Here is an 18,241-nt window from a genome sequence, read left to right as displayed (position 1 = left end):
CAAATTGGCAGGAATTCACTTTGTTCATCTCTAATATCAATCTGCTCAACCTTTTCTGCCCTATAACATGATAAAAATAGATCAGCTAGCATTTTCCTGGTGACAGGTTCCCTTTAAATACATGAGAAAATATAATGGAATATCATCCTATCTTTCTAGGTTGTCACCTGGGGACTGTATGCGTGAAGCAGAGGCCTCGATATAGGGTCAGGGCTCTGCTTGGCTCCTGTGTAGAGCTTCCTTGCACACATGATGACACTTCAGCAATGTCCGGTGTTGTATGGTACTCTAGAGATGAAAAAGTAATACTGAACACCAAGAATTCATCATCAGTAATAGAGGAATACAGAAACCGAACCTCACTGGTACCGGGAGAGAAGAGCTGTACCCTGCGGATAAATCCTGTGAGAGAGGAAGATAGAAATGAATATTATTCAGTGTCTGCAGATGGTGAAATGCCAAATTACAGATATTTTTTCTATGGAGCAAACCTTTATGTCACAGGTGAATATTCCACAGATGAAGAAGACTGGAAACTCGTGATAAGTATTCTGTTCTTTCAGGGTAACCCTTAGGTCGGTTGTCTCTTCTGTTCCCCCTCTCGCCAGGGTTTGGGAATATTCTCAGAGCCATTGTAATATAGAAAGCAGTAATTCTATAGGATGCCTCACTATGGGTGATTTATACACATGACCCCAGATCTTTATTCAAAGTCAATGTACTATCAGATACATCCATTTAAGATTTTTACATCAATAGACCATCACCAGTCCAGCCTGAAGCACTGGAGGCAGGCAGACTGGTCCCCAGTGTGTTGAATCGCCTTCCCCCTGTGACGCGCCTCCATTCATTCTTATGGAGCCGTGTCACAGAGGGTAAGGCAGGACATCACATCGGGGGCTGGTGGGCCCACCTCCAGTGCTTCAGCCCAGGTCAGTGTCAGTCTATTGATGTAAAAATCTTAAAGTGATGTACCTGATGGCACTTTCACTCTAAAGCGAATGTACCATCAGGTACATTCGCTTTAACATGACTAGGCTGGGGCTGAAGCACTGGAGGTGGGACGGCCCTCCCCCAGTGGGAGGAATCCTCTGCCCCTCTATGACGTGGCTCCATTGATTATAATGGAGCCGTGTCACAGAGGGGCAGGGGACTCCACCCACTGGAGGCGGGCCGGCCTGCCTCCAGTGCTTCAGCCCCGGCCCGATACCCGTGGATAGAACAGCGCTGTACATGGGAACTGGGCTGCGGTTCAAAAAGTGACCCACGGTACCGGCCTCCCTGTGTCGGCGCTGATCTATCCGTGGGTCATGTTAAAGCGAATGTTCCTGATGGCACTTTCACTTTAAGGCACAGATAAACGCTGATTAACTCTCCTTTTTATATTGTGATTCCTCAGTATCTCCTACAAGCCCTCAGCTTTTTGTGGCAGAAAATCTGACGGAACTTAATATCACCGCCATACGATGTACTGCAGATCACTCCTGTGGCTCCAGTCCTCCATCTCTACTATGGAACAAACCGGGGAACGTTACATTTAAGTCAGTGGAGATTTCTGAAGGATCCTGGAGAGAAGAATCAGAACTTACTTATATTCCTTCCTATGTGGATGATGGGAGTCCTGTTCGGTGCACGGCTACATATCCTAATGGACAAACAGCTGAGAGATCAGCGGAACTGAAAATCCTTTGTATGTATTAATATGGCCATTCCTATGGGGAGGGGTGAGCCACATCTAGACGATAGCTTTGGCGTTAGCTTATGCCTCCTAGATCCAATGGTTAGGGTGTAAAAAAAAATAACACGCTTGTCTATAAAGAGTTGTGAGGCCATCACACACCTTAGAGAGTCTGAAAAACCCACTAGCAGTCATAGGCTTGGTTGACTTTAAAGAGGATGTACCACCTGGTCTGTTTTTCGGACCGAGGCCCGGTTCCCGTGTACGGCGCCGTTCTATGCACCTGAATCAGCCGGTGCTCAAGCACTGGAGCCGGGCCGGGCCGCCCCCAGTGGGAGGGAATTCCCTCCCCTCTATGACGCGGCTCCCTTAGAATGAATGGAGCCGCGTCATAGAAGGGCCGGCACGGACCGCTTCCCTGTGCCGGTGCCAGTACTGTACGATTCATGCGTTCAGATTAAAGAGGATGTACCTGGTGGTACATCCTCTTTAATATAAGGTGTATGGTACACCGGGAAGCTGCTCTCTATCTTCCTCTCTCTCTGTTACCTTGTCAGATGTTGTGGTCACACTGATCAGGCCATCTAAAGTGTTAAGAACTAGCATAGTTTTAAAGCAATGACATTTTAGACCCTTTGGGAGGAGGACAGAATACTATTGATATTAACAGGATCCAATTTTGCATAGTTTCAATATGCATCCTATGCACTGGCAGCAGCAGCAGGCCATGGCAACAGTGCAACTCCCCATCTGCCATTATAGCAGCCCTGGATGTAAGCAAAACAATTAAATATTCTGCTTTATATTGTAGAAAGAGATGGTAACCCATACACGATTTAAAGGTTATGGAAGCTTTTGAAAATATTATTTGTTAATTCTTATTGTACCTGTTGTAGTGCAAAAAATACAATCTTCATAGGTCTTTATTAAACATTTTGCTTACTTTTTCTTCTACAGCCTCAGCAGTTTGCTGTGTGAGCTCTATTTCCTCACTATACTTGTAAATAGCCTACTGTATATTCTTCTCCCCTGCAGGCTGCTGTCTACCTGCTGTCACTTTGTGTATTCTCCACCTCCATGTTCACTGTTAATATCAGTGGATTTTTAGTGAAGCCTATTTAGAAAGTTGGTTTATTTTGCATTTAAGAAAACAAATCAACAATGGAAAAAAATTAGTGCAAAGGAATCCATAACTTTTAAGGTGGACAGGATTTAAGGTCTGGGCACCTTGTAACTGCCCCATAGAGCTCAGCCTCTTCACTCTGTATTATATTTGTATTGTTTTTTGTATTCTGCAGTTGCACCTAAACACGTGACCGTCACCATTATGGAGAATGGTGAAATAAGAGAAGGAAGTGATGTGACTATAATGTGCATGTTAGTCTCCAAGCCTGAAGTCAGTCAGTATGAATGGTACAAAGGAGAAAACAGAACTAAACTACCGTATACAGGATGGAAGATGACGGTACAGAATGTGACCAGGGACGTGCAGCCCTATTCCTGTGCTGCAATGAATACTGTAGGAAGAGGAGAATCAGCCCTGACACAGATACCTGTACTATGTATGTATACAGCATTATTATATTTATTCCCCTTAAAACAAAGACCTACCAGACGACTATTTTAGAAAGTCCTCTACTAGAAGGCAAAAAATGTGGCGCTCACCCGGTCAATCTTTACAAACAAGCTTTTTTCCAGTTACTGGTCATTAGGCAGAGACTCGAGGGTAATAGCTGTTTCATGCGTTAGAACACGCGCTTCTTCTGGGCCAGAATCGGGTGAGTGCCACATTTTTTTCTTTCCTTCAAGTAGAGGATTTGCGTGGACTTTCCTATATGCTGAGCTCTGCTTATATGAGTTAAGCTGTATAAGCAAGAAGCCAGCTTTGTGGTGTTAGAGCGGGCACACACTCAACATTTTTTTTCTGCCTGGATTGGTGCATGCCTTGGCGTGTGCTATTCTAGAAAGTTCCCACCAATAGGACATCGAGTTGCCTCACAGTTCCGCCACTAATGGGGGATTAGCCCTTCTTTAGCTTACATATAGGGTTCAGTGCTTACTTTTGTGTGTATCCTGATAGTCCTCCTAGACTGCACAAGAGCGAGTCTACCTAATGGTGCCTGCTCCTGCAAAGGACTATTCCTTATTCTTCATAAGTTCCTGCTTGCCGAATTATGCTCTACTAAAACCCTAAAGAGGCGCAACTTCCATTAGGGAAATAACCACCTGTCTAAATCTGGGATGACTGAATATTCTCACAAATATTTTCTCAGGAGGTTCTTTGGCTGACCAGAACTGTCCCCAGGGTGTTGGCTAAATTGCCCCTAAAGCCGAAGTACCCCGCTAACACTACTCGATCACCTTGATTAATCTCGAGGGATTAGTTCCATCTGATTGTACAAGCCCGGGGCCTATGTTTCTGGATCTGGCACTCCGTGATCTTTTCCGACAATAGACGGCACTCTCTAAACTATGAGTACGGGTATTCTTCTATCAAGTATTAAGTGTTAAAGTCACCCTGATTTCTGAATAGTGTTGAGCCGATCTGTCAATGTGTTCGAGTTTGGCAACTTGAACTCTCTCCCGTGGCTGCAGAAACTGCATGCCGCCCTAGGGCTGCAGGGAAAACATGGAGATTACCATACGTTGTATCCATGTTTTCCTGGCAGCCCTAGGGCGGCATGCAGTTTGACATTTTCCAGGACTCCCTAGTGTGGCATCCATCCTATGGGTATTCAAATGCCGGTTGGACTCGAGCATGCTTGGGTTGTGCTTATATTTAGTAATTTTATTGCCTTGCCTCCTCTGATGGATCATATTTTTACCCATTATGTTTATTGGATTTCTTTACAGATGAAAGAACTGGTTCTTATATAGAATCTAATGGTAATGTGATCCTTATAGCAACAATTGGAGCCGTCTGCCCTCTGCTGCTTCTCCTGATCGTCTACATATATTGGAGGTAGGAAAGTGACAAGAAACTGAAAGTTTTTTCTGCTCATAGTGTATTTTGCCTGCATCATTACTACAACAGATATAATCTTATTATACGCCATATTTTATTCCCTCTCTTTGTCATTGTATTGTTTTGAGACAGCGCCATCTTCTGGAAGAAGACAAGGGCTGCCATCTTTTCTATTGTATTCTTGTATTTATGCGTACGTGCTCTAGCGTCTTCATCTAGTTTTCCTGTTGCTTTTGCTCAATACCAGAATTTGTTTTTGTATTTCTTTCTTTCTTTAGAAAAAGATGTCGGAAAGTGACAAACAGTGAAGTAAGTAACCCTAAAATGATTTATATTTTACAATAAATGAGTAAAGACATTATAATCTCTGACCAAAATAAGCAACGTGAGATCAGGGGATGTTACAACTCAGAGCTCCCGCCAGCAATCAGTTGTATTCTAATTAGAGCTGCCCCATTAGCTGATTGGCTCAGAGAGATCACATGACCCACTTTATTTATTATTTACAAGGTGAGGAAGAGATTGCCAAATAGCATAGAATCTTCACTCAGAGTGAAGTAGCTGCTTTGTGAAAAATTTCTTCCAGGCAGGATTAGTCTGTGACCCCTCTGCCAGGCAGGAGCAGTCTGTGACCACTCTGCCAGGCAGGAGCAGTCTGTGACCCCTCTGCCATACAGGAGCAGTCTGTGACCCCTCTGCTATACAGAAGCAGTCTGTGACCCCTCTGCCAGGCAGGAGCATTCTACAACCCCTCTGCCAGGCAGGAGCAGTTAGTGACCCCTCTTCCAGGCAAGAGCAGTAAGTAACCCCTCTTCCAGGCAGGAGCAGTCTGTGTCCCCTCTTCCAGGCAGGAGCAGTCTGTGACCCCTCTGCCCGGCTGGAGCAGTCTGTGACTCCTCTGCCAGGCAGGAGCAGTCTGTGTCCCCTCTGCCAGGCAGGAGCAGTCTGTGACCCCTCTGCCAGGCAGGAGCAGTCTGTGCCCCCTCTGCCAGGCTGGAGCAGTCTGTGTCCCCTCTGCCAGGCAGGAGCAGTCTGTGACCCCTCTGCCAGGCAGGAGCAGTCTGTGACCCCTCTGCCATACAGGAGCAGTCCACGGCCCCAATGACAGGCAGGATTAGTCTATGACTCCTCTGCCGAGCAGGAGCAGTCTGTTCCCCATCTGCCAGAAAGGAGGTGTCTGTGTCCCCTCTTCCAGACAGGAGCAGTCTGTGACCCCTTTGCCAGGCAGGATTAGTCTGTGACCCCTCTGCCAGGCAGGAGCAGTCTGTGACCCCTCGGTAGTCTTTGACCCCTCTGCCAGGAGAGTCAGCCATATGCATGTGCCTACAATACTTGATGGTGAATTTAAATCCTTAATTTCTTTAGGCTGTGGAGTCTCCAGATGCCACGTATTGTGATCTTGTGAAAAAGGACATTGAGAGTGATTATGACGAATTAAAGGTAAATGTAGTAACATGATATAATTTATGGTCATTAAAGGGGCCCCATAGCAAACTTTTGATTGGGCCCCTCCCCTTTCTGACTGACCACTAAGCCGTCAAGTGTAGTCATGCCTGCATAACTGCAAAGGGACATCTGCATAACTGTTAAAGGGACATTTGCACATCCTGCTCGGCCACCTGGTGCTGCAAATTATGCCAGTTCAGGGGGCCTATTGTATTGCAGGAGCAGGCCATGGGGTCCACTTATGCGGTGGGCCCCATAGCAGCCGCTATGGCTACTACTGTGGTAGTTATGCCCCTGCTCTCAGCAATATTGGGTAGATAGTGGGCGGCCGTCACAAAACATCACTGCATCGCGAAACTTCACTGCATTGTTTTACTGGAGGAAAAACACTGTAATCCATTTCCTTGCATTACTGGAAACCATTGGGCTGACAGGGATTCACAGCCTGGGTGAAGTCTGCGTCCACAGGGTAGCCAGCATAAACCCCAGAGCTTTGAGTGCTACTGGCTACCTCTTGCTTTGATTATAGCATAGAGTCTCTGATAGGGGACTTGGCCACCAGGCCAGGCCCTGGAGTGAACTTCATCAGGAACAAGTTTTGGCAGTACACTCTGACATAAGAACTGACTGGTGACCCCACCCAGGAACTAACAGGGAGCTTTATAGGAGGGGTTGTGACCTGTCTCCCATTGGTGGGGAAGCTTCTGGAATGAACTCACCTTAGGCGTGTGATAAGTTGTAGTGATGTGTGGTACCCAGCTTAAGGATTTATGGAACAGTGAACAGAAACAGGTGCCTAGTTAACCCTTGTAAAACCTTCAGCTGTGCCAGATACATAGAAACAGCGAAGTGAGACACTGAGTGGCAGGCAGAGCACATTACTACTTGGTTTGAGACTCTCACGGCACCGTTCTCTCTACTACACTACCTCAGTACAACCTTATCAACTCTACTCCATCCTACTCAGCACTTATCAAGCAGATCTGGTGGTTTTACGTCTCAGTATTTATTGGAACTTTGTCAAGTATATATATTCAAGTACTTCTCTATTACCTGTTGCACATTTGCCAATAGTAAACCAAGTCAACGTTATCAACGGAGTCTGTGATTATTCACTACCACCTGCACTGCATATACTCTGCAACCTTGGGACATCTCCCCGCTCTGTGAGTGGCGGGACCTACTACTATTCGGGAGGGTCATTATACCGCTCTGGCCATCTGTGACTATATCACCTGTGACTACACTATCCCAAGGGACCCGACGGGACACTGACCACAGCGGAAAAGGGTACAACCGGCCTTACAACTTAAAAGCAGGCGTGCCATCACACCTGTGTGCCCTTAGGCACTGGCGTCACATGACAAAACCCTAAGGTCCGGCTGTATCTCGGCCATCCACCACAGGAGTGGTGTCACACTTCCACCTAGCAAGTGACCGGCCATCCCACTGCTATAACACCATCAGGGGGTCAACACAGTATTGTATTTAGAAATATCATTGTGTATTTCTAACCAGTATACAGTTATTCACTATATCTTCTGTTACCTTCCAGAATCTGAACCCCACACATGTCACAGGAGGACACGGCGGGGCATCTAACCAGCACAAGACTGCACATAAATCATTACGAGGTCAGAACCATCCAATAAATACAAAATAATTACTATGAAGGATCCCTCAGCATAAACTCTTCTCGAACACTCACTCTATCCACAGATAGACAAACCTCTCGGTCCTTTCCATATCCATAAATGTTCACCTCAGCGAAACCATTACGTCAGGCATAGAAAATCCATCATGCCTGACGCTCCTTCCACTGGCATCTGGCATCATCTGTCGGAGTGTTGGGAGGCCTCCATATCCCATATCCTATCAAACCCACCAGTAGCAGTGTTATCGGACAACTTTAGTATAAGGTGTAGGGGCACCAGTCTCCTGTAATATATATTTATGACTGGTCGTGGTCTTAAAAACTTATAGTCCCAAATTATTATTACAGTGTTAGTCACTGCATGTGGGAAATGCTTATCTACTGCTTATCTACTGATTACTTTCTTCACTTTTTACTTCCTTCTTTTTCATTAGAGGCTTGGGCTGCCGGTCTGCATTTATATTAGGTGCCTATTAGTATGGACATAAATACACACAGTTACCACTTCCCTATTGAAGTCAAGTGCTCACATTATTGAACACTTGGGGGGGGGGTAAAAGTCCCAAAATGTTGCACGATCGCATAGCTGGGCAAAATTGACTGACTTTTCCACAATCATGATCGTGCCTACTTCAGCTTACACTTAAAACAGACATGACTTAGCATGTGTGACTACTCAAAATAGTTGCACATGGGTGTACACTGACTCCACACAAGAGGTGTTGTATAGTGCACTGCTCCTTACTGTATAAGAGCAGGGAATCCCTTCATTAACCAGGGATTCCCTGCCCTGTATGGGGTTCCTGCCCAAGAGCAGAAAGCTTCTGCTCTTTAGCGGGCTTTTTTAAATCCCCAGCGGAGGAGCTCAGCGGAGTGTACAGAAGACAACCTGGCAGACATCAATCTCAATGTGCCAGGTCTGGTGAAGAAAGAAGAGGTGAGAGCTGTAGGGGTGTTTTATTTAAATAAATATTTTTTTCTTGGTGTATTGTGTATTTTTTAATTAATTTAAAGGTTTTGTGGTGGAAGCTGTCTTAATAAGTCTGGTCTTAGTGGTAGCCTATAAAATGGCATTATTTCCCCAGTACCCACCGCCATAGGGGTACTGGGGGGAGCTGGGTTACAGAATCAAAGAATGGTGCTCCTGGACTGGGGGGTGGCAGGCTGGCATTATTAGGCTGTGGAGGGACAAATTAAAGGGCCCTTCCCACCCTGGTACTACTAGGCTCTTGCTGTTTGGTTTTTACCTGGCTGGTTATGACAAAGAGGGGGAATCCTACACTTTTTTAAATAAATAATTTTAAAAGAAAGCGTGTAGGATCCCTCTCTTCTCCGTAAGTAGCCAGTTAAAAACCCAAACAGAAGCAGCCTAGTAATACCAGGGTGCTTGAGAACTACTAGGACACGGCTCTTCCCAGTACTCATGTGGCAGTGGGTACTAGGATAATAATGTGGGGCTAACAAAGCCCCGACTTAGCAATGGACACCATCTATTAGACGGCTTCCACTACTATGCCTGTAAACTAATTAAAAAAAAAAATACAATACAACAATAATTCTTTTTAATTCAAATAAATACACCACCGCACCCCTCGTTGACCATTTTATTTACTATTAAAACCCGTTGATAATTGACGTAGTCCAAACAAATCAGATGTACAGTAGTCCTCAGTATACAGGTATCTGAAAAAGAAAACAAAGGGGAGAAGAAAATGTGAATAAAAAAAAATAAAAAAAACACTGTAAGAAATCAGGGCCGATGAGACTATTTTGAGACAATTAAGAAACAAACAAATCAGCAGCATATAAAATAGACTAGGCCTCTCTCTCTCTGTTAGTAAATTGTACTTGCAATAGACCAGTCTATTCTTGCCATAGAAGAAATAGACCACGCACGGAAAAATCCCTTCTTTATAAATCCCCCCCCCCCCTAGTGCACCAATTAGCTATCATTGTTTTTTCTATTATAGATACATTGATGCCACAACAGTCAAGGTAATAAGTAAGTATAATGTTTTATTGCTTTTTATTTATATGTGTCAGTTTTACATAACTGAACTTCTTGTTAAACATCTAGGGGGAGATTTATCAAACTGGTGAATTTTCTTAGTTGCCCCTAGCAACCGATCAGATTCCACTTTTCATTTTTCAAATAATCTGGGAGCAGTGAAAGGTGGAATCTGATTGGTTGCTAGGGGCAACTGAGACAATTCTACTTTACACCTGTTTGATAAATCTCCCCCTTGGTTTCTAGAAATGAGTGAGTAGTAAAATTTTCGGAAGCTCGAAATTCAATTCATATCGACCGTGATGCTTGGAAATTTGATCGAATATTGAACCCCACTGAAGTCAATGGGAGAAAAATGCTTGTTTCTTGGAGGTCACCAAGTCCACAATGATGCTTCAGACATTGATGCCAACACCTCTGGAATGCATATAGGAAAGCAGGGGGCGTATATATATATATATATATATATATATATATATACACAGTATATTTATAAGGTCTTACGTATGGTGACGATACGTAACAGAGTTGTTGTTCTTTTCTCAACTCTGCGCCGAGCGCAATAACCTGTCCTGCTACACTGGTGTATACAGTATATATATATAAGCAGATACATAACAGACTCATTTTTTTCTTTTAATGTAGCACAAAGCGCAATAAGATGTACTGCGACAATTTGAATGTAACACGAAATAGGCCAAGACAGGTGTATAAAAAATGAGTACAGTATATCGAATAGTGTAATATTTGAAAAAATAGCTACTCCATCAAGTGCTACTCACTCATCTCTATTAGTTTCCTAAAAATGATAAGCACCTGATTCTCTTATGTATTCGCCCCCATAAAAGAAGTGTCAGACTGGATTTCCTTGGGTCCACCAAAGTAGATGATTCTGAGGGTCCATCCTCCATCTATAAAGAACATGCACATATACATCCATTCCATTGTGATTGGCTCCATAGTTACGCGAGGTTCTCTTCTGCTAGATCTTTCATTGTATCAGAGCTCTTGGTCCTCAGAGGTCCATGGGCCAATACGATCCTGTACAAAGAGAAAAAGTTGTACGGAGCTGTAGTATCCACCTATAAAGTTCTATACCTTATATATTTATGGAGTTTTTTTCCTGTACCATCTTATGCATGTCATATTACCGAGAAATCTCCATATGAAGGTATTGAAGCTCCATTCGGCGAGACTGGGAACGCCTTTGGCTCCATAGTACTCAGCTGTAAAAAAGAATGCAGAAAAGGACCTAGAAATACAGGTTGGAACCTGTTGACTTTGGGCAACTGCTCCATTTTCCCCTTGCCCGGGCTATGTTGTGTTTTGATTACTTTTTGGAAATTGCACTTTTTAAAAAATAAAATAAAATTAACACATAGGGCAACATGTATCAACGGGATTTTCGGCGGAAAGTGCCGATTTGTGCATTATTTTATTCGCAAATGGCCGATTTGCGAATAAAATATTCGCAAATCGGCACTTTCCGCCGGGTACGCCAGGGGGGGCGGGAAGGGGGCTGTTTTTCATTGATCATTGATTTAGATCTGACCCTAAAATCATTGGTAATCATTCGCTAATCATTCCCTGTAATTCCACATTCGTTCACTAATCATTCAGTGTAATATCAAATTGTTCCTTCTTTTGCTGATCAGTGTATGGCCATGTTCACATGGCGTATGAGACCGGCCGTTCTGTGACCCGGCCGGGTCACGGAGAGGCCGGGTCACCATCTGTTCCGCCAAAAGATACGCCGAAAACCTACTCCAGTGCTCAGCTGGCGTAGGTTTTCGGCCGTGCGCACCGGAGCGCACGGGATTTATGTAGAGGCAGTCCACCTCTACATAAATCCCCGTAGCGCCGGAGCTGCGGGGGCATTTTTAAGTCCGGTGCAGAAAACGCCGGACTTAATAAATGTCCCCCATATAGTTATCTATAATTCTATAAGTAACTTTTCATTTCCTTAACTTACAGAGATTTGTGACCAAGGTCATGGAAGATTTGACTCTTGGTTACCATGTTGTCACAATGAGTGATTTGATATTAGAATGCAGATGACTCTATTTATATTTATTTTTGTTACCTTTTTGGAGAAAGCCATGACCGCCCTACTGCACATCTCATAGCTAGAGATGATCGAACATTGGAAAATCTTAGGTTCTATAGAACTTGAACCTTGTCCAACCTTCCGCATTTGATTCCCAATGCCTTCCCGGTCCATGGGGAAGAAGGAGACAGCCCGGGTACCGCCTGGAATTCTGGGATTTAGCCTATTACCTAGGCTGAATCTGGGTACTAGTGTCATGCTGGCAGAAGAGAAAGAGAAGGGAACAGCAGCGGCCTGGCAGAGGTTGTATAATTCATGGAATTCCTACAAGAAGAAAACACAAAGATCAGCACCGGGACATGGTGGTCATCACTACTGTCTAGCAACACTGGGGTCTTTTATAGGAATCTAGGGGTAAAATCTATGTAGATATTGTACACATTCTCCATGTTATTTTCATATGTATTTTCTGGTTTTAATCCACACTCCAAAATCACACTAAACCCCTGAAGAAGCCTAGTGGTGAAACACGGATGGGGGTCTGGGATGAAAGTACAGACTGGTATATTAAGGCTATAACCTTTCTAATAGTTCACCATTTTGTAGCCTCATCCTTTATTATAAGGCTTGTTTTTAAGTTTGGGCATGTGCAATGTAGTTCGGTTTATACAGTTTGGTGTTATCGATGCACAGTATGGATAAATTGGGTATACACCACTACATACCTCACATATATAGCATAAGTAGAACTTGTATATTCAATATATAGCACTGTATCCCAACACTTACATTTACTGTACATGACTATTTTAAATGTTTATGAATGGATAGTTGTTTATTATAAAAAAAAAAAATTACATTTTTTTCAGCTTTTGTGTTGTTTATATTGTGTTGTGTATATTTTTTATGGAACACTTTGGGTAATGTCAATGTATAGTGATTTAATTGGCCTTTTATAAAAATTTACCTTGCTGTGGATGTTTAAGAAAGAAAAGTTAGATTGTGAGTCCCAATAGGGATATGTACTAATGTGGAAAATGTTGGTGCTTTATAAACAATGGGCTATTAATTAAAAATGGTGTAAAATAGTATTTTTGAATTGATCCATAAGAAATAAACCCAGTGTCGTACTGGCCCACCAGAGGACCGGTGGACCCCTAGCTTACCCCAGCCTGACACTAAATAGACCTGGGCAGAGCCATCTTTCCCATTAGGCATGGTAGGCAGCTGCCCAGGGGCCCATGACTCATAAGGGGCCCGTCTGCACCCTGAAATGACTGAAAAACACTGAATTAGACAGACAAAGGAGCGATGAGCAATTTGCTGCCCAGGGGCCCATAAAGCTCCTCCCATGGACAAAAATGTGTTACTTCCAATGTACAGAGTTAGTAAATCTGTCCAACTAAGGGCCCTATTACACAGGGCGATTATCGTGCGGAAAATCGTTATATCGTTTTAATTTAAATGATAATGGGTTTGTGTAATTGCAGGCATGGATTGAAAAATCGTTTGTTTTTCATTGATCATTGATTTAGATCTGACCCTAAAATCATTGGTAATCGTTCGCTAATCGTTCCCTGTAATTCCACATTCGTTCACTAATCATTCGGTGTAATATCAAATTGTTCCTTTTTTTGCTGATCAGTGTAAGGCCATGTTCACATGGCGTATGAGACCGGCCGTTCTGTGACCCGGCCGGGTCACGGAGCGGACGGTCTTTAAAAAGATCATTCAGTATCGGCCGGATGATCTTTATGGCCGTAGAGTTCTGATGCGGGCGCATCAGCGCGTGCCCGCATCAGAACTTCCTACTGCACAGTATGAAGCGTGCGGCCAGAGACGTGTGCACTGACAGGGTTTTCTACGTCCGCTATTTAATGATTAGCGGCCGCGGAAAACTGCCATGTCAGTTCTTTGCGGCGCCGCTTCGGATCCCAGCCGGAATGTTACTATGTGTATACGCTCCGGCCGGGATCCCATAAAAAAACATGCAGGGTGTCTTGGCATACAAAGTACGGCCGTTGTTGCCGATTGCAACAATGGCCATACTTTTACGCTATGTGAACATAGCCTAATGTTGTAACAATAGTAACTAACAACTATAGTTCTGTGTAATATGGTGAACAATTTCAGGTGAACGATAAACAATCTCAATTGCGATTGTTTATTGTTATTTGTTAGAAACCGCTTTGTCTAATAGGACCCTAATGCTGCGTTTACACGAAACGAATATTGGCCCGATCGTACGATTAGCGATATCGGATTTACGATTTTTTTTTCATAACGATCAGCGTTTAGACGGTACGATATTATCGTACGGAAATTCGCACTGCGATCGTTTTGCGATCGTTTAAGCCTATCTCACACATTGTTTAAATGAGGGAACGACTGTTCCCACGGAACGATTTGCGATTTTTGGCATACGAGGAACGACAATTTGATAACCTGTTGAAAGATCAAAATGTACGATTTATCGTGCGTCGTTCGATCGTTTGCTGCGTTTACACGTACGACTATCGTTCGAATTCGACCGCTATCGTGCAAATTCGCACGATAATCATTACGTGTAAACGCACCTTACGTGTAAACGCACCTTAAGACCAAAGATTGTCTAACGTTTGCAAATAAATATATAAATAAAAGAGTACACAATAAATGCCCCATAATACTATATTATAATAGACCCTCATAATACTTTACAGGCTGTGAATGTTGTGTCTCAGGTTGCGCCCACTACTTGTTTCACATGAAAATGGAAAAACCAAATAGGGGCAGAGTCCTGACCTCAGATGAGCTGAAACGATCACATAACAGTCTTGTTATCGATGTGACGAGAACATTATTATCTGCAGATGGTTTTACACATTGTCACTTCCCCAAATTCAGATTTTCACTTCTCTAAATGCCTCACAGAGAAGAGAACTCCGACTGGGCTGCTTCATAAGAAGCCGCTGTAAAAGACACAACATGTAAGTGATCCCTCCATGTCATGTTATGTGTTATCAATATCATTGATCAACAATATTTAGCAGCTGCATCCCCCTCCTATCCTCTCCGTCTTCTAGTTATTGTCTATTATAAAAGGTTCTGAAGATGCAGAGAAAGGGGAACTACAGGCTGGCAAACTTGATCAAATTTGAACAATCTTTATAAAATAATTTTAGAAATTAAAATACTAACTATTGCAATGACTAAATATCAGGTAGACAAGAGGAAATCCATCCGGTTTAGTACACTGAGCTGCTTTTTTTAGTCACGTAGATGGTCAGCATGTGCTAAGGTTAAAGAGGACCTGTCACCCCCCGTGCCGGGGTGACAGGCTCCGGACCCCCTGTTAGACCCCCCTATACTTACGTGATTCCGCCGGGTCCCGCTTCCTGAGTCGGCCGGGTCCCGGAGATATCAGCTCCCGAAGCCCGGCGCGCGCGCTGAGAGATGAGTCCGATGCCCATAGAGAATGACGGAGCATCGGACTCCCCATTCATTCTCTATGAGCGCCTGACTCTGCTGTTAGCGCGCGTGCCGGGCTTCGGGAGCTGATATCTCCGGGACCCGGCCAACTCAGGAAGCGGGACCTGGCGGGATCACTTAAGTATAGGGGGGTCTAACAGGGGGTCCGGAGCCTGTCACCCCGGCACGGGGGGTGACAGGTGTCCTTTAAGACCAAACCGCATTATACACAGTTTTTGTGGAGAGAGAAGGACGATGAGAGTAGGGGAGTTAGTGTGTAGACTTATGTGTCAGTGACTATGCAATTCTTTATCATCATCATCATCGATTAGGAGAAGAGAAATATTCATCAGATGTGATGTTTGTGATTGAAATGTGATTGGAATATTTATTTACATGTAGTCACAGACCCTTCTAGTAGCATTGTGTAAAGTCTTAGGGGGACATGTATCAAGTGGCAAAAGCATGTGTTTCGGCGGAAAGTGCCCATTTGCAAATAATTTTATTCGCAAATGGCCATTTTGTGAATAAAATATTCGCAAATCGTCACTTTCCGCCCAGTACACCAGAGTCCGCGCTATTCAGCATTTTTTTGTCGGAAATATAGTCAGGAAACCTACTCCAGCTCTCAGCTGGCGTAGGTTTCCTTCCCTGCGCACCGGCGCGCACGGGATTTATGTAGAGGCGTACTGCCTCTACATAAATCTCCGTAGTGACGGAGCTGCGGGGATATTTTTAAGTCCGGCACAAAAAACGCCGGACTTAATAAATGCCCTCCTTAGTGTTAAAGATAAGATTTCTTGTGGTCTTAGAATACACATGTCCAGTAGGTCGATACCATAGGATGATGCTCGCCTGTTATAATTGTTCTGCTATTTTTTTTTATCAGTATGTTATAGTTACTAGGTCTCTAAGGTTTGCTAGTTTGAAATCTTTCACCTGTTTCATACTGTATGTACTGTAGACTATATAAAGGAGATGACAATAAGGGTTACATTCATGAGCATGAAAGAGGTTTTCCAAGTTTAGTAACATAGTCTAAAAAACATCCAGCTGTATCGCCAATATGTAGACAAACCTCCCTATATACTTGTTTCTGGTCTATCAGCATCTCCTGCCACAATAAAGCTCTATTTACATCTTGGCTGTTTGTTTACATGCTGCCCTCCTTGTTTCCATACACAGCACACCTAGTGGCCAGGAGTCCCCCCATTCACCAATTAGTTAAAACTATAAAAACAAACAAACAAAAAACATAGACATACTTACCTGCTCCCTGCAGTACTCCACCATCTTATTTTCCTTCAGGCTCTGCTAGCCAAAATGCATGAGTGACGTTCCCGCCCTGCAGCCGGGAGGAGAGAGCGGCCTCTAGTGGCTGGAGGCAGAAAACAGTGACTGGCAGAGCAGGGAACCAATGTTTTTTTTTACTCTGGTTTTAACTATGATCCTCATTAGGAGTGCTTATAGTTAAAATTAGGGATGAGCGAACCGGCTGAGGTTTGGGTTCGCATGAACCTGAACTCTCGGCAATGATTCCCGCTGTCTGCCCGCTCCGTGGAGAGGGTGGATACAGCCTGAGGACCGCCTGGAAAACTGGGATACAGCCATAGCCATAGGCTGTATCCCAGTTTTCCAGGCGGTCCTCAGGCTGTATCCACCCGCTGCACGGAGCAGGCAGACAGCGGGAATCAGAAGCCGATAGTTCAGGTTCATATGAACCCGAACCTCGGCCGGTTCGCTCATCCCTAGTTAAAACCCGGGACATTAATTTGCCGGGACTGCAGGCAGTTACGCATTTGTGAAGATAGGACTGCAAATCAGTCACGGCACAGAGGTCTCTCAGAAGTCGTGTGCTGCTTTATCAACAGATTATGCCCCCAATGACATCTGTCAAAACTATAGCAGTGACAAAGCCCTATCCCTTATGAACACACAGAACAACTTATGCTTAAGTTCACACACCGCTTTTTTGTGGCATTTTTCTGGCCTCCCCCCCCCCATCAAAAAAAAAAAAAACAACAGGAAAACTGCCAAAGATGTTTTTTTCGCCTTTTTTTCTGAGGTTTTTGACCTTAGGTGTGAATGGCTTTTTGGCATTTCTATTACTAATAGAAGGAATTCCATTAAACTCTATGGAAGAGAAACTTCACAGTTTGCTGGGGGAAGGGGGGGGGGGGGACACACCCTCAACATGTTGTGTTTTGAAAAAACTGTCACAAATAAAAAAAAACGCCAGAGAGGAGAAAAAAACCTTTGTGTAAGACCAGCCTCAGAGATTTGCCAGAAGAGGAAAGTCATGATACAAGTCTTTTGACTTCTGTCAGATAAATCTCTCTGCGTAAACGCACCATTAGGCTATGTTCACACTACATACGAATCCATGCACATTTCGTACGGCGCCGTACATGTGCGGCTGAAACGACGGGCATGCGAATATTCGATGTGCGGGCGGATACGTACGCAATGTGTACGCAATGTGTACGTACGCCCGTAGTCTACTTACGCTTCCTGAGCCCCCTACGAAGCGATCTGACAGCGGTCTTTTACTTGGAAATCTTCGCCTAGCCCCGGACACCCCACAGAAATTTTTGGATCGGCATAGAAGAGTGGAAAAATGAAGAAATCACCACTTCGTACGGATTCGCGGGATACGCTGCGGGCGTAAGTTACAGCCTTCCGGCCGGAAACAGTGGTCTGGTTCATTTCTTACGGCGCCGTATACAATCCCGGCGTACATTCCTACGAAGTGTGAACTGTGCAGCCGGGATCGTATACTTTGCATTGTACGCTAACTACGTAAGTTTCCGGCCGCATATTCACGGAGCGCACTACTGCCGGAAGCTTACGTAGTGTGAACATAGCCTTAAAGTGATCTCTGATGTGTGTCAGCTGCAGATATCAGCTAGCCCCCTCACCTGACTCACAGGTCATAGGTCAGGAAGGATAGAACTGTTTTCTGTTTCAGGAGGGCCTTCTGTCTCCACATATAA

At 44.2% G+C, this 18,241-nt stretch overlaps 1 long non-coding RNA gene across 1 annotated transcript; it reads left to right on the top strand.

The window, feature by feature from the left end:
• The first annotated feature begins 4,537 nt into the window (after positions 1 to 4,537).
• On the top strand, positions 4,538 to 7,729 carry LOC138770128 (uncharacterized). Its single transcript, XR_011359405.1, has 4 exons — positions 4,538 to 4,640; positions 4,922 to 4,952; positions 6,009 to 6,083; positions 7,645 to 7,729. It is a non-coding gene; the product is annotated as an uncharacterized lncRNA (long non-coding RNA).
• The last annotated feature ends 10,512 nt before the right edge of the window (positions 7,730 to 18,241 follow it).

This window comes from Dendropsophus ebraccatus, chromosome 12 (genome assembly GCF_027789765.1).
Source record: "Dendropsophus ebraccatus isolate aDenEbr1 chromosome 12, aDenEbr1.pat, whole genome shotgun sequence".
In the NCBI taxonomy this organism is placed as follows: domain Eukaryota; kingdom Metazoa; phylum Chordata; class Amphibia; order Anura; family Hylidae; genus Dendropsophus; species Dendropsophus ebraccatus.
Note: the sequence above shows the minus strand (reverse complement) of the source record. Positions and strands in the feature narration are given on the sequence as shown.